Consider the following 17095-nt stretch of genomic DNA (forward strand, 5'->3'; position numbering starts at 1 on the left):
CTAAACACAATCCAGCTTTTACTCTTACAAGGAACACAAACATCCAAATCACCACAGTGGTCCCTTTTTAATTTTATTTTAAAGTGGTTTAGACCAAAGCTGATTGAACTCTTCCTCAAGCTTTTCTTCTAGATATCCCTTTTAAAATCCTTTGGTCTCTTTCATAGATTGCTGAGGTTGCTGCAGGACTTTCCATTTCTTGCTTCAGTATTCAATGTCTGGTAGATGCTGGTTCACTGATATTTAGAGATCTGGTCTATTTTCAGAGGAAAGAGATATTTATATTTCTCAGGGAGTTCAAGTACTGAATATATGGTAAGGCTGTGCAGTATGTGAACCCCAGAAATTTCAGTTCCATGAGTCAGATGAAATACTTCCCTTAAGCACTGCTAACTTAGTCATGTAGATACTGTATGTAAAGAGAACCTAAACCATCTTCCAAAAATTCAGATGAGTTGGAAATTAGATGTAAAATTGCCTGTTTCTTTCTTATGCAGAATATGCATCCTAACTTGAAAGGTTCAAGTATCTTCAGGGATATTTCTTCCTCCCCATAAAAGATCCATCACCACCTTGAACAATGTGAAATGCTCCAAAGCTTTACTCTTGCCAGTCATATTGACCAACAGGTTTGGGGGTGAGTGTTTTGAGATTTCAAGATTCCCACAAAATAAACGTCATTCTTTCAGATATTTGGGTCTTCACATAAAATGGAGAGCACTGATTAACCCTTAAATTATACTTTGAACCACAGGGAGTTTATACAAATGACCACAGAAATTCAAGTTTCCCAGTAATACAGTTCTGATGAGAAGTTTAAAACAGCTCTTTATAAGAAAGCAATAAATGTTGGAAAAGTGGACATTACTTGTGACTGATTTCCATTCCCTGTTTACAAGTGCCTACACAATTAACCTACTGACATGAAGATTTCCTATTAATAAGAAATCTGGAATGCGTGTGCCAAGGAGTTTATAAGTTAATGTATTACTTGATTTGCCTCCAGAAAAATAAGCATACTGGCCTGTTATTGCATATCTAACCACCTATTTCATTTTCATAACAGAGTTCTTACAATGAGTAACCCATCTTTATAGAATTTTTTGTGATTAATTCATGTTTTCCCCCATTAAATCCTCAGCCAAGTGACAATACATACTTTATGTGGAAAAAAATATGATCTAAGGATATACTGACTTCTGTTTCAGAACGTAATATATGATTTAATGTATTGTTCTTCATTGCTGAAGTACATCATCCTTTCTTCTCACATTTGGTGGGGTATTTCTTCACTTTAACTGTCTGGGAAGGTTATTGCAATTTACAGAGCCAGCTTAATTTTGAAACCTTTCAGGCCTCCTTGCCCTCCAGTGTGAGTTCTCTACAGAAGGAACCACACCCTTCTCTCACAATTCGGAGTCTTCACAGTTACAAGGCACATTAAGGAGTCTGGATTGAAGCCTGTAAACTCTTTCCCTCTAGAAACATGTGCCAGAACAAATTTCCACTAAACAAAACTTTTCTTCCAGAAGCTGTTCATTCCCAAAATAAAGCACACCCCTTCAGACGTATTTCTTCAGAAGAAATTTCTTCCTTTCCTTTCCTTTCCTTTCCTTTCCTTTCCTTTCCTTTCCTTTCCTTTCCTTTCCTTTCCTTTCCTTTCCTTTCCTTTCCTTTCCTTTCCTTTCCTTTCCTTTCCTTTCCTTTCCTTTCCTTTCCTTTCCTTCCTTTCCTTTCCTTTCCTTTCCTTTCCTTTCCTTCCCTTCCCTTCCCTTCCCTTCCCTTCCCTTTCCTTCCCTTTCCTTCCCTTTCCCTTTCCCTTCCTTTCCTTTCCCTTTCCCTTCCTTTCCTTTCTTTTCCCTTGCCTTTTTTCCTCCTTTCCTTTCTCTTTTCTTTCTTTCTTTCCAGTGTGCACACGTATTATCTCCACTGTTTAACTTAACTTCTCTAAGCGTAAGTCTGCTTAGTCCCAAAAACCTCCTTTTCTCACCCAAGAGCCTGTTACACAGATGCCCTCACCCCTCTCGTTACTCAACAGTTTTTGATATTCATTTCTCTCCATTCCCTTGCCACTCAGTCTTTCCTTTACACAAGTCCATCCCTTATCTGCTCATTTACCTAAAGATTAATTTTAAAACCTATTTTCCACCACAACGTGACATTTCCTCACCTGCCAACGTATCACTGCACTGAATTCCAAAGAGACAAAGAGCACAGAGATCTTTTAGGGCTGGGAACAGACTCCAGCAGCATGATGCAGCTGCTGGGACCATTCCTCAAAGAAGCTGCAGGACAAAGAAATCCATTTTCCTGAGAAAAGGAATAAACAGCTGGGAGTGAGAGAAAGGAAAATACCCATGAACAGCCAGAGCAGCAGAGCTCAGCCCAGGCCACCCAGCAGTTTTAAGGGCTGTAAGTCCCTCCTGACACCTCGTAATGCCATCATGGTGGGAGCAGCAAGGACAGCTTGGGTCCACCAGGGAAGATAAAATGATGGATCATCTTAACCCAGAAAAGCCAACAAACTGCAAAGAGGAAACTCTCTGAGAGTGAGAAGTATCAGTTTGGTCCTTCTTAGGGTATTGTAAGGGTCTGAAAGAAGGTTGGACTTGATGGTATTGGAGGTCTTTTTCAGCCTCAATGATTCTGATTTCCCACAGGATTTTTCAAACGGGGAAGAAACCTCTTGCAATAAAAATGTGATTAATGTCAAGACACTTGCAAATACTTTCTCATACTCTCACATTTAACCAAGATTTAAAAGTAAAAAAAAAAAAAAAACCCAAACCAAACCAAAAGCAACCAAAAAAAACCCACGCTAAAGATCAGGTGGGAATATATATCAATAAACTAAATACAAGAAAACATTTAGAGAAGCCCATAAAATTCAGAAGAAAATTGATAATGCAAAACTACACATAGGCTTAAACTGCTATTTTTGAAAACCATGTAAAGGTTGTCTATTAGAAATTATTCTTAACAGTATTTGTGACAGTTTAATTTGGCTATTTAAAATAAATATACTCCAATTGCTTTCTCAAATGTTCTTCTCCCACTCTTAGATGATACAAGCTCATTTAACAACTGGTAGTCAAACATGCTCCAAACTGCAGAGGATTATTGTGAAGCAAAAATAATTCTGCCATTCTAAAAAAAGTGGCTGGCAATTAGTGATTTCAGTTGGCCTTTTCTCCACAGTGTTTAGCAGAATGTTATATTTAAGCCTTATTAAAATGTACAGAGATTCTAAAATTTTAAATATAGATTTCCTTGCTAATTCTCTGTCAAAGTCAAATAGATAAAACATAAATGTGGGAACAATCTTAGACAATAGAAATGGAATGGCCATACTGGGTTAAAAAATAAATCATTCTATTAATATTCCTATATGGTCTGTATCACCATTTGATTTTCCAGAGGAGTACCCTCTTGGACACTTAGCTCAAACCCTGGTTTTACCTAAGCATAGCTTGAAACCTAACAGGATCAAGAGAAAATTAAAAGAAACACTTTTAGAGTATATTTATATCTATTAAAGTTAAGCTGTTGTTTTTTTCCTCACCTGAATTTGATCAGCTCCTCATGCATCTTTTTCACGCACTAGGAAATTCCCTGCTTTCTTTGTCAGAAATATTTTACCCATAACTGATAGCTTGGAGAACACATGCATGATCTAAGACTTGAGATTCCTTAAATTATATTCTCAACTCATTTCTCCATCAGTCTCATCATTTATATGTATAAAACCAGAGCAATAAAGTTCAACTGTTTTGCTTTTTCATCAAACTGAAATGATCATCTGATTCTGATTTTGTTATTCAAGATTAACAAGATACCAGTGTATTACACAATGCCGTATTTTTTTATTAGCTTTTATCAAAAAAATAAAGTTAGTGAGCTGGGCTATAGCCTTAAACACGACCAGCACAAATTGTCTTCAAAGGTTTTCCCTTTGGCAAGAGGAATCAGTGAGGACACAAAACCTCAAAGAAACTTCATAATCGCCTTTCTGAGTGTTTCCAGGGGAAGAAAGTTTATATGAGAGAAAAAAAAAGAAAGAAAATCTAACTCCAAGCAAGTTTATATGAGAGTTTATATGAGAGAAAAAAAAGAAAGAAAATCTAACTCCAAGCAATGACCCACAACCAGATTTCCTGGGGGTGTGAGATACACATTCTGGTCTGCCTCTTGCTTGCCCTTGCTACACACAACAAGGGGATTTAAACATAATCACAAAATCATTTAGGTTGTAAAAGACCTTCAGGATCATTGAGTCAACTCAGCACAGCCAAGGCCACCCCTAAGCCATGTCCCCAAGTGCCACATCTACACATAAAAGCTCTTTTCATGGTGAAGTTCCTTTAGATTCCACAAACTCTACAGCCCATGTGGAAAAAGGAAACAAAGACTGGATCCAGTTAAAGACTTGCACCGTATTTTAATTTCTAGACAAGCCATAAAGGAGGGGAGATGTACGTATCTTGGCCTCTTAGTGCAGTATTCTATTTTATTATATTCCTTTTCAGCTCTAAGTCTCTGCAGGCCACTGAGGCCAGTGCTCTTCCTTACCCCTCCTGCATCTCCTGCACCAATGCTTGGGTCTCCCATTCCCTCCGCCAGCACTAAGTCAAACTGCAACATAAATATTAAAGTAGAGAAAAATACAGAGCAGAGAAAGAGTCTGTGCCACTCAACAGTGAAGCAGAGATCACCTTGTGAAATGGATCATTTCTGTGGCACACTGAAACAACGATGCAATGCAATCTCTGGCAAACAGTTCGATGAAGTTGCCATTTCCTCCCTTGACTTTTCCAAAACTGAAGAACTGCAATAGCTGTAAGGTCTCTCACTGACTATAGGGCAAACACAAATACTCAGAAACACTCCAATCATAAAGAGTGGAACAATAATATTAAAAATTAATGCAATTAACTAGGTACTCCTGACTATCCAGCACAGGCATCATCATTTGCCTTCTGTATGTGCTGAACTTAAAAGTTGGAATAATGCTCGTTTTGGTGAAAATTTTGCCAAGCAAAGACAATCTTTGTCCCTTAAATAAGAAGACAGGCTACATACACTAAGAAATTAATGCAGGAGGCAAGCCTACAAGTCAGTGTGGTGAAAGCATTTACAGAATAAGGATAATATTTACTGCCTTTCCAAATCTTTATGCTATGCATAAAACTTTCCAACTGTTATAAAGAATAACTCAGAGACAGGCGACAGAACAAAGTTACTGGTATGTCTGTGTTTCCTTTTGAGAATGTGTTCCTGCTGTACATATTAATAAATATCAGTGAGATTAAATCAAAATAACATATATGAGCAATTGAGCATGAATTTTCTCAATCACCGGAGATTGCTACCATAGTTATTTACAGGAGCACTAAACAAATCTGTGATTATATTAAAATATAGGTGAAGCCTACGTTAAGGCAGAGGAGGTATAATGAAGATTAAAGAGAAAATATACCTATAATGTTCTTAAAATGAGCAGATGAAGAAAAAAATTACCATTTCCCCCTGAACAGCGAAGAAAGCTTTTCAGTTCATTAAGAAGAATGAAGTGAAAAACAGGGTTTGCACATATTAGAAATTCTTCACAGCTTTAAAGATGTTAACAGCAGAAGGTGCATTTCAGATCACATTTTGTGGCATTCAAGCCTAACAAAAATAGGTATGAAATTCCACTCAGTGTTTAGAAACAAGATTATAATCTCTGTTATAGGAAATGAGGAGAAATAAATATATGTGTACGTTTGTTTCTACTTATTGACACATTATTTCAGAAAAATGTAGTTCAGAAAGAAACAGTAAATATATCTAAAGAAATTAATATTATTTTTGTCCCATCCTGCCCTGCAGAAGATGGGAAAACATCTTATTTTCAGTTTCCTTGGCACTCTGCTTGCAATCCACACACCTGTCCCTGGAAGAGCTCTGGCTGACACTTTCCAAAGCAGGTAAGACCCCACATTTGTCCCCATCCTCAAGTTCTCAGTGGAAGATTTGGGATCTAACAGATGCAGTTTGCTCCGATTCGAGAACTGACCCTTCTCTAATAGGAGAACCACAGCTGGTGTTTTAAAAGAAAGTTCTCCAGGTGAAGGAAACTTCAGGGAGACATTACCTGCAACAAGGACCTAATTAAACAGAATTGATTTCCTCCCAAACATTTCCCGCTACTTATGGTTTAGGAACCTCGCTGCACAGGAGACTAGAAAAGAAAGAAGGAAAACCCAAAAGACAGTATATTTGAATGGCAATTATTTTCTATTCCCCAGCTGGTTTTGGCAGTTATTTTAAAATGCCAGAGAATTCACTGCACTTTGATGAAGGCACTTGTTATTTCTTAGTTGTGAACGAGACAATTCCAGGGCACAAAGTTCAAAAGACAGCACTCACAGAAGGCAATAATTAGACTCAACTACACTGAGATGCTGTTGCAACTGAACAGCCCTGTCTGGTAGTAGTAGGGTCAGAAATTTAATGTTGCACCATTTGGTGTAATGGCTCTGATAACTGCTTGCTTATTTTCACACCTACAGTGGAAAGTAATTAAAGTAAAATCCTTTTAGGTGTAATTAGACAGCAGGACTCATTTAAACTGAATGTAAGGAAAAGAAGAAAAGTAAGGGATCAGAAAAATTAAGGAAGTATCAGATTTTATAATTAGCAGGTCACTACCTTCTCTAGTCTTAATTTATTCAGAAAAGAAAATTATTTAGCAAAGGCCTGAGAATTACATACCTTTAGCTATTTTTTTTCCTTTAAAATATCAAAAATACTAAAGAAGGAAACTAATGTGATTTATGTATTTTAAATAGAGCTTTTATATTCTACTCTTAGGAAGCAACTGTATTAAAATAAAGGTATAATAAAATACATCTTCTTACTTGGTGCCACTTAACATTTGGTTCAGTCTGGAGAAGAGAAGGCTTTGGGGTGACCGAATTGGTGCCTTCCAGTGCCTGAAGGAGCTGACAGGAAAGATGGAGAGAGACAATTTACAAGGGATGGAGTGACAGGACAAGGGGGAATGGCTTCCCACTGCCAGAGGACAGGGTTAGATGGGATACTGGGAAGGAATTGTTCACTGGGAGGGTGGTGATGCTCTGGTTGCCCAGAGAAGCTGTGTCTGCCCCATCCTGGGAAGTGTCCAAGACCAGATTGGACAGGGCTTGGAGCAACCTGGATAGTGGAAGGTGTCCCTGCCCATGGCAGGGGGTGGAATGAGATGTTCTTGAATTTCCCTTCCAACCTAAACCATTCCATGATTCTGTGATTCCATTGCCTCCCCTTGGGACACTGGTAAATCCTGCAGCACACACAGAGTGCAAACAGGCTGTGAACCCAGAGTCTTTTCTGCATCTGCAGGAATTTTCCTTTAACTGTTGAATTTAATTTCATAACCTTCCTGGACCTCTGAAGAGGTGAAAGCTTGCTCTGAGATTAGAAAGGGAATCAGCATGATTTGACAAGCCATTTGATGTATTTGCCTGTAATAACTCTGGCATTGCAACCTTCAGGGGGACAGAAAGCTGACAGCCAGAGAGAGGACACAAAGAATGGAGTTCTGTGACTACAATCCAGTCTTTAATAAAAGGCACTGGGGATTTTTATGAGGGGAAAAAAATAGACACATTTCTAAGCATGTTTTAAACTTTTCTCATCTGAAAAACAAAAAAACTTTTGATTGTGAGATATAGCTAGTGGTCAATATTAGAACTTGTAATAGTTTGAGCATAAAGTAGTTAAAAAGCCCTGCACATAAAGATAATTGGAGTATCTTATACACAGATCAATAATTTTTAGCTGTTGGAGGCATTTTGACCTCAAAATCATATAAAATTTGAGAAGAGTCTTAAGAGTTGTTTTATCCTGGCAATGCCATGTCACCACAAAAACCTCAAAGACTGTTTCTCATTTTTCCTTTTTACCCCTAATTTACATCTCAAGTAATTTCTTTTTTTTTCTCTCAGAAATCTTCTCAGAAAGGCCTCAGCCTGGCTCATTGCACAAATATGAAGATGCCAGTGCAGAAATGTGGAAATCCCTCTAAAACTCCACATATCCCACTGTCCAACACAGTATTTTATCCTGCATGTAATCCTGGAACAATTGGAAAAACTAATTAAGCAGTGAAGTGCATAAAGAAAAGTGAGCAACACAGCCCAATATAGTCATTCTGAAAATCAGAATATTTTTGGACGTAATTTATTTACACATTTTCAACTCCATTAATTTAAAATGAAAATGTATTTATTAAGTCACTGAAAATCTTTCTCCTTAAATATGCAAATATATCTTCCAGAATTTCCCAGCCTGGAGTCCCACAAGCTGTACATAAACATTAAAACTCCAAAATACCATAAACTTGTTAAAGGGCAAGTTTTGCCTCGGTGCACTGTAGAAATGAAAATGTATCAATTACACGTTATCAATTATTTTCCATCTATTGAGATTTAAAATTCTTTATATCAGCTTGGCTAAAGACAATGTTACTGCTGGGGAGAAATTCCTGAGTAGAGTTACCAGAGGAAACATTAGGTATTCTTAGGAATATAAACTTTGATCAGTGTGGCAGTTCCTTAACTAGAAAATTTTATAGCTGCATTTTTAATGAAGAGTAATTTATTTCATATAAATGGGTTTTCACAATGCTAAAATTTAAGTAGCATCTTCATATACCTGGGCTAAAAAGGATAATAATCTGGAAAAAAAAAATAAAGAATGACAATGCTGCTGGTTTTCAACTATAAGTAGCATCGATTTAATCTTTGACAGTACCCAAGATGCACAAGGCAAATTGGCAAATTTTTTGTACAAAAAGCCCAAGTCCTGTCTTGAAAAGTTTCCCAAACAAAGCCACTTTCTTCCTTAAACCTGCTCATAGAAGTCTGTCACTTCTGGTGCTATTCATCATGATTAGTATTGGAAAATCAGACTATTTTTCTTAGGAATCTCACATAGGTAAAATTCTGGCTGGAGACAGCAGTCAAAACATTAAGTAAGGCAAAAGAAACAGTTTCAAGAACTATTAATCACTATTAAATATTTAGTAATTAATAAACAGTGAATCATATGCTTTTAAAAACACAGTCCCTTCCCTTAGATATAGGCACAGCTGTGTTACTGAGAAACGAAGAAATTACTTCATGAAGTATTATTTCAACAAAAAATGACAACAGACAACTCTATAAAAGACTGAGTCAAGCAGAATGGCAGTAAAAGACCGCATACAACACACCAGTGTTAACCCAGCCTCACAAGGAAATAACAATTTGGACCTAGCTTGCAGTAGAAAGTACACAGAGAAATGTATTTAGAAGGAAACATTTGGGGAGATACTGGACAAATTCAAAACTTTATCAGACATGGACCAGGAAAACCTGGACTAGATGGTCCTGGTCTGAGCAGAGGGCTTGAACTACAGGACATCCAAAGGCCCTCCCAATCTCAGCTATTCCATGATAGCAGTGAAGAGTGAAGAATTAATCAAACTCATGCTATTAAGCCAAGTTTGATGATTTGGGGATTTTTTTTTTTTTGGAGTTGATGTGACAAACACTGAAGTCCAAAACGAGCTCTTTGGAAATGAGAACACTGATAATCACATATAGAATCCAAAATTGCTGAAAACTGGGTTTCAGGAGATATTGCCCCACCTTTATGCTGTTGAGAGGACACTGTTGAGATCTACTTGGGCATTCATGGTAGATTTCTTTCTTATACATGAAAAGAAGCCACTAGCACTGAATTTTCTGGAGTCCTTGGTTTCCAAAGCCACGATCTGACCTGGTTTCACAGCCCTGTGTTCTCCCTCTGCTCTTAGGCTTGCTAGAGACACTTGATTCAGAGCAGACTGCTATATTTAGAAGCAATCTTTTGTTCTCTCATGACATGACTGTCATAGAAGTGCTCACATCAGTGTTTATCCTTACATTGACAAAATCCTGAAGGAAATTAAAATAGAATATTAGATGAGGTTGAGCTCTGGTTATCTTGTTTTTGCTAAGGCATTTAGTTAATCAATACAAAACCACCAAAACAAAGCACCAGGAATGTATATATTTTAGTAGACCACAGAGGAAGAGCAACATTATTTGTAACTATTATTTCTCCTTACTCAGTGAATGGTTTCAGTAAAATTCATCATTCATTAAAAATGATTCATCTCCCTTGGCCTTTATTCGCTGCTTCATGTTTCTAATGAACTTAATGTAGCAAGTGATGTAATCAGACAAAAGCATGGTAAGAGCTCTTTCTGCCACTATAGGCACAATCATATTTAATTAAGAATTTATCATTAGCTGAAGGTATTAGTTAACTATTACAGCCCCACTATACTGTCTAGCTCAGAGAAGCAGCTTCCTCATTAACAAACAAGTGCTTGGATCTAATTGCTGCCTCTCTAATCAGCTTGGTGCATTAGTATCTCATTAAATGGGCCTCACAGAACGAAATTACTGCTTTGATATCACTGGAAAGGATTAACAAAACCATAATAAATTCTTGGAGGCTTTATCCAGCCTCCATTCACACAGGGCTAGGTATAAATACCCTTTAATTACTACCTGGAAACGGTTAAGTGGAATTACACTCCAACGAGTGAAGTCTGGATAAAAGTTTCTATCTGGAACCAGTATTCCTCAGTGAACTGCACACTTCCCTCTGCAGACAGCTGTTAAAACAGCTCAGACACTGAAGGGTAACATCCAGCACCCACTAATTGTGTTTTCTATTTCTACAGACATTTCACATTCATTATTTCACTTTGATTCCATATACCTAGGCCGACAGCACTCCCTTCTTTTCTAGGCATTACACTGTGGGCTAAAATAAATGTAATAATCACTAATTTTGTGTTTGCTTGGGGTTTTTTTCCTGGGTAGGTTTTCTTTTCCTTTTTCTTTAATTTTGCAAGAAATCAATGAACATCCTGGATCCTCTTGCTTTGTTGCCTTCATTTCACGAATATTCCTTCCATAATTTCAAAGATCAGCACGGGATTATCATGGTTACAGGAGGTCTGTTGGAAATCACATCTGTCTGTCTGTTTTTAAGTGGGGACTACTACCTTGTAAGGAGAGGGTCCCTAAAATGTTTCTTTTTCCATACCTAGAAAAAAAAATGTTGCCTAATATTAAACAAGCAATGTGAAGCATTCAGGAGGTGTTTACTTTGTTTTTCATCATATTCATCTGAGTATCAGCAGGAAAAAAATTCCAACTCTACCTGCACTCAACCCTTCAAGCAATTTTGACTTAGGGATTCAGTGGGACAGAGTTTGCATCTTTATGAACAGAAAATTATTAGGTCCTACGGTTTGGCAGGACAGAACAAGAGATGTAAAATAATCTCAAACTGCTTTCAGGACAATTTTCAATAAATAAATTGTGTGAGATAATGCTTTGGGAACAAAAAAATCAAGCTGGAGGAATGTCTGCTCTAAAAGTGATTTTGTCTGAATAACAATACTTAAAAACTAAGTCTTTTTCAGAGATGAACTGATTTTTCACTGGAGAATAGGTCAGGAATACAAATGCAAAAAAATAATATTTCAGTTTTTTCTAACACTCTGTAATGAGTAATTTGATCCATTATTGCCATCTTGAAAAAGGGAATCTGAGTAGTTCATATTTAAAAGAAAGGCTTATAAGTAGTTTCTTTTTAAACAGTAAGGTAGAGACAGGCTTGTTTTCCTTTCACCTCCAAGAAACTATCACTCCAACGTGAAGGAAAATTACTTTGTATTCTTAAGAAAACCTGCTAAAAATGTGGAAATTTTAGATTTCCTTGCAAAAACAATCTTTTGTCTCCAGTTTATGCTCATATAATCACTGTCAAAAAGATGGAGTTCAAGTTATTTGTAAGACAAAAGAAACAAGACAGCCCTCAGCAAGATGTGAAATTTAAGAAAATACCCAATACAGGATGTCAAAGGTGTGTCAGTGGAGATCACAGCAGCATTTACTGTGATTACCTGTAATAAATGCACACTATCAGTGCAGTGTGAGCCCTGCTGCTCTGGAGGGGGCAATGGGCTGCAGCTTCACCCGGGCAGCAGGGTGGTGTGTACTGGGAATCAGGGAATCACGGAATGCTTTGGGTTGGAAGGGACCTTAAAGCTCATCCAGTGCCACCCTCTGCCATGGGCAGGGACACCTCCCACTAGCCCAGGTTGCTCCAAGCCCTGTCCAGCCTGGCTTGGGCACTTCCAGGGATCCAGGGGCAGCCACAGCTTCTCTGGATGAATTGCTCAGGAGGAACATCCTTTAGAGTCTGCAGCAGCTGCCTGTTACCTGTGAACCAGCCAGAGCAGGTAAAAGCTTCACCTCGCTGAGCATAACCACAAATTGGTACTGAGTTAAGGAGCACTGTTCTCTCTCCCCACATCGAATCCTGCAAGATCCTGAAGAGTGTTTTGTCTTATGGCAATCACCTTAATTATCCATAATTAATACCTGTAGATGGCTCAAGTGATGGCAAATTCCTTTCTTTTTGTCCCCTCTTCTTTTTTGAGAGGTGTGTTCTCTGCCAGGGTAGTATCTTTTTTTTGTCTGCTTGCTTCTTTTTACAAATAGCAGAAAGTTTTCCACTTTTTAATACATAATTCATATTATAATAAAGACATTTATTGTTTACATTTTTTTTTAATATATTCACAAAGTGATGCGTTTTTTCAGAATTCAGCAGGAATTAAACCACAAGAAAATAGCAAATTTTTTGGGATAGTTGAGCTGAATTGAAAAATCTCTCTGAATTTAAAAAAAACCCAAATTCTTATGGTACAAGAAAGCAAATTTTCTTAAATATAAAACCCCAAGCATTTGAAAATTTGATGGAATTGTCCTTGTTACCAATTTTGGAGATCTAGAAGCTTAGTGTCCAGGTCAGTTTTTCTGCTAAACTTGATAAAAACAACTTTTCCTTGATCTTGAATTTAACAATTTAAGATTGAAAAGGAAGCTATTTTTTACAACATTTCATACATTTGAAAGATAAAGAATACAACTGGCATTTTTAATTAAAGCTTTACAATTAAACCACAGGTGTTCTTCATTAAAAATATGGCAGTTTGTGGCTCCTACTACAACAAAAAAAAGAATAAAAATAAGACTTTGAAGTGCTGAATTATTGTTCTGATGTGTAGCAACAGTTTTATGCCTTCACCAGTGCTGCATAAAGCTTTGAATTTGCATTTTCACCTGTCACACTCTCTTCTTTTTTTCCAAATACTCTCTAATCTCCACTCCTTTGCTGTTTAAGCAGTGCTTTCCCAGACATGGATTTTTATTTTGTTGTTTAATAACTATGGAAGCATTAACTTGTATGTATCTTAATAACACTGATCTCTGCCTGGCTGAATATTGGCATTTAAAGCCATGACGCCACTGTTTATTGATTTTCAGCATTCAGTGGATACTGTCACCAAGTACAAACAATTTACATGGCCCGTCACACTTTTAAAAATAAATACAGTGAAACCAGCATTTTATATCTTGTTCTCTAAAATGTGCTATGACTACATGTTTACTTGGGTTTATGGTATTTTTTGTAAAGTGTTCCCCCTGAAAAATATGTGCAAACCAGTATAAAATAAAATAAAATAAAATACATCACTTTTGACACTAGTAAGTGAAAAAAAAACCCCCTTCAGAATCTTTCTGTTGTTGTCTCCTAAACAAGACATCAGCTGCAGTATCTACTGACAAGTTACACTTAAGACATCTAAAAAGTTAAAAAAATAGCCTAAAAATGCCTGTACAATGTTTTGAAGACAGAAAAAGATTAAGGCAGTGACGAATTGGGAAAAACAAGGAAAACAGGCACTGAATTCCCTGCCCACTTTATGCTTGGAGTTGCTCTTTCAATCCATAATATCAGCCTAATTTTTCAGTAAGTGCTGCTGGTTACACTGACACAAAAAAGAAATGTGAAGAAACAGGACTTCTATTTAATTTGTTTTTCACACAAACATGCAAATGTTTGATTATTCATTTCTTTTATCTTTGCCTGGCAGTGGGAAATCGTTATCAGTAGAGAACAGCACCCAAATTACAGGGTGTGTTTGCCTCTTCCACAGTTGCATTCTGTGGCAGTGAACTCCAAATCTTCCTGTTAATGACTGCAGAAGGCAAAGATTTCATCTACAAGCTCAATTGTAAAAAAGAATTGCAGGCTGAGATGGTCAGCAACACACAAGTAATTTTTTGTAGATATAAATTCAACATAAATATATCCACCCTCCTCTCAGGGAGTTGTAGAGAGCAACAAGGTCCCTCCTGAGCCTCTTTTTCTCCAGGCTGAGCCCCTTAGCTGCTCCTTATCAGACTTGTGCTCCAGACAGCTTAAAATCATAATTAAATTTATAGAAGAAGGGGGGGAAAACACACAAATGGAACAAAAAAGGCTTTAAATTGAAGAGACTTTAGGCCATTGCTGCCTGACTGGTCAGGGAAAGTGAACACTGGGATGAGAATGATGTTGATAACAAACTGATGTTTTAGCTCTTACTGAGCAGTGCTTGCACTGAGTCCAGGATGTTCCAGCTCCTCACACTGCCCTGCCAGAGCTGGCTGGGGGCACAAGAAGCTGGGAGGGGACCCAGCCAGGACTGGCAGACCCCAACTGTCCAAAGGGATATTCCAGACCCCATGGCATCGTGCTGAGCAGTAAAACTGGGGGCAATTGCTGCTCAGGGACTGGCTGGGCATCGGTCAGCAGTGGTGAAATATCCCATTGTGCATCACTGCTTTTGTATATTCTTTATCATCATCATTATTACTATTATTATTATTATTATTATTATTTTCCCTTCCATTTCTGTCCTGTTAAACTGACTTTATCTTAACCCATGATTTTTAATTTTTTTCTGATTCTGTCCCACATCCCACTGGGGAGGAGTGAGCGAGCAGCTTTGGGGTGTTACAAACCATGACATCAGATCCCTCTTGGCATTCTCTAATTCCCTTTGGGGCAGGAGCCTCCTTCAGCCTCTGGTTCAAGCACCTCACCATCACCTTGTACAGCAGAAGAGGACCAGACAGACAGGAAATGGCTCAGAGGTCCCTTTTATCCTTCCTTGCTCTGCCAAATCACTGATTAGCTACTTGCAGACAATAACAGAAGATTTTGTTGCCAAGGTGACCTCATTTCTGAGAACCCAGATCTCTTCCCGGGTGATTACATTTCCATGCTAGAGCCCTGAAGGAAAAAAAAATCCTCAGTGCTTGTATTTATTTTAATCTCTGCATTTATCTCTAATTTTTAAAGGAGAAATTAGTTACACATTAAAAAAATTGAGTTAGTGGCTCATTAAAGACAAGCAGAATCCAGAAGTCCCACCAAATTTCTAAAGGGCAGGCAGATATTCCCAAACTTGTGTGGTATAAAGACAAGACAGTGAGCAACAGATCAGTCACGTCCTGCTGAATGTCACTTACCCTCACCTTGGTGAAGGCACAGAACAAAGGAACAATTCCTCTGACTTCGCCACTTTCCAATTTATCTATTAAATAACATCATCATTATGCCTTCAACACTCACCTGAAGTGCTCAGCAGACTGGATAAAAATTAGTGTCTTAACACAGAGTGAAAAGTATTGCAAACACATTGCAACTTGATTTTCCACAAAGCCCAAGGAGAAAAGAAGCAAACAGAGAAGTTGAGATTTCTCTTACCACACTGATATGGATTTAAAAGGTTCTCCCAGAATCTAAAGCATAATATTCATTTTATAAGTATTTACAACTCTGTGAAACACTTGTTTCTTTAAATAACAACTAAGAATTCAACACATACAGAAGAAGAAAATAGAAGACTAAAATATGTTAACAAACAAGCAGATCGTGCTAGAAACTACTCCCAAACACACACAAATTTTACTGAATTAAATTAGTCTCAATATACCAGTGAAAGGTACTTTGAAACCCCCCAAAATTGTCAGGTTCCTGGATGGCACATGAACTGCATGCAGGGAGGCTGGGATTAAGACCCTCTCTAACTTTTCCCCCTCCTGGCCACATTTCAGGGGTGAGAGGGAGAGGGGAGCAACTAAATTCCAATTCTAACCATCAGCCACACCCTCACCCTTCCGAAAAAGGTAAGTGAGTGGAATAATGAAGCATAGGAGCTTCTGCTTAGGCCTGGACTGGCAAAAAATGCCTTTTGGAATGAAAACAGAATTTATGAACACAGAAAGTTCTTATTCCTATTCATTATTTGAAAATCAATGTTCTATTTAAAAACATGGCTCCAGTTAAATCTTATCAGTGGGGCTTGTCACACAGGACAAAAGCAGCACAACTGGATTGTTTCTATCATACATCTCTGCATGTGTTTTAAAATGTTTAAAATTCTCATCCTTGCATGGAACATGAGACCTCTCAGAATCTTCAATACAGGATCAAGATTTCAGGACTTTTCTCTTCCTAAATGAACCTTTACAATACTAATATTTAAATTATTAACTACTAAGAGTGTCTCCTTTATTAATTAAACACCCATTGGTAAAGAAGTCCATAAATACTAATACCACAATATAAAGTTATATACTGTGGTTTTCTCTATGAAACTAAAAATGGTGACAGTCTAATGACATGCATGATTCCACAGTAAAATATCATTAAATAAGCTTCAGCAAAATATTTAAAATATTCAAATCTGAATTGTTTTCTTCACCAAAATTACATCCTTGCCAATGCCACCTAAGTACCACAGCCAGATATCCAGACTAGATGGGGCTCTTTAAAAGCCCACTAATTTTAAACTGGAATTCTGTTGAAAAAAATTTTAGATTTTTTTAAAGGCTTATATCACAAAATTTAACAGGTAAAGAAAGCCCTATATCCTCATAAATCACATTTTCATCATCTGAACCCAGTTTATGTGACACAAAATGTGTTTTAATTTGATTAACCGAAAACACAGCTCACAAGTGCTGTCCCAGAATTCCAAGAACATTCATGAAAAACAAGCAATAGAAATTTAAAGCTGAGTCCTTGACTCATAAATTAGCACAACCACAAATGCAGATCACTGTTTTACATATTTGCTAAACAAATACAGACACTGAGGAATCTGCAG

At 37.4% G+C, this 17095-nt stretch overlaps 1 protein-coding gene across 4 annotated transcripts in view; it reads right to left on the bottom strand.

Moving 5' to 3' along the window:
• The window catches only part of CTNNA2 (catenin alpha 2), a 463437-nt gene that overhangs the window by 292252 nt on the left and 154090 nt on the right, over positions 1-17095 (bottom strand). Inside the window, exon 1 of one of the 4 annotated variants that reach the window (XM_019287149.1) lies at positions 6900-6949. The exons of the other annotated variants lie outside the window; for them this stretch is intronic. The gene's annotated coding sequence lies outside the window, so the exon portion shown is untranslated. Of the gene's footprint in view, positions 1-6899; positions 6950-17095 lie in introns of those variants that run through there. 4 annotated transcript variants of the gene reach the window in all.

Source organism: Corvus cornix, chromosome 4 (genome assembly GCF_000738735.6).
Source record: "Corvus cornix cornix isolate S_Up_H32 chromosome 4, ASM73873v5, whole genome shotgun sequence".
Taxonomy (NCBI): Eukaryota; Metazoa; Chordata; class Aves; order Passeriformes; family Corvidae; genus Corvus; species Corvus cornix.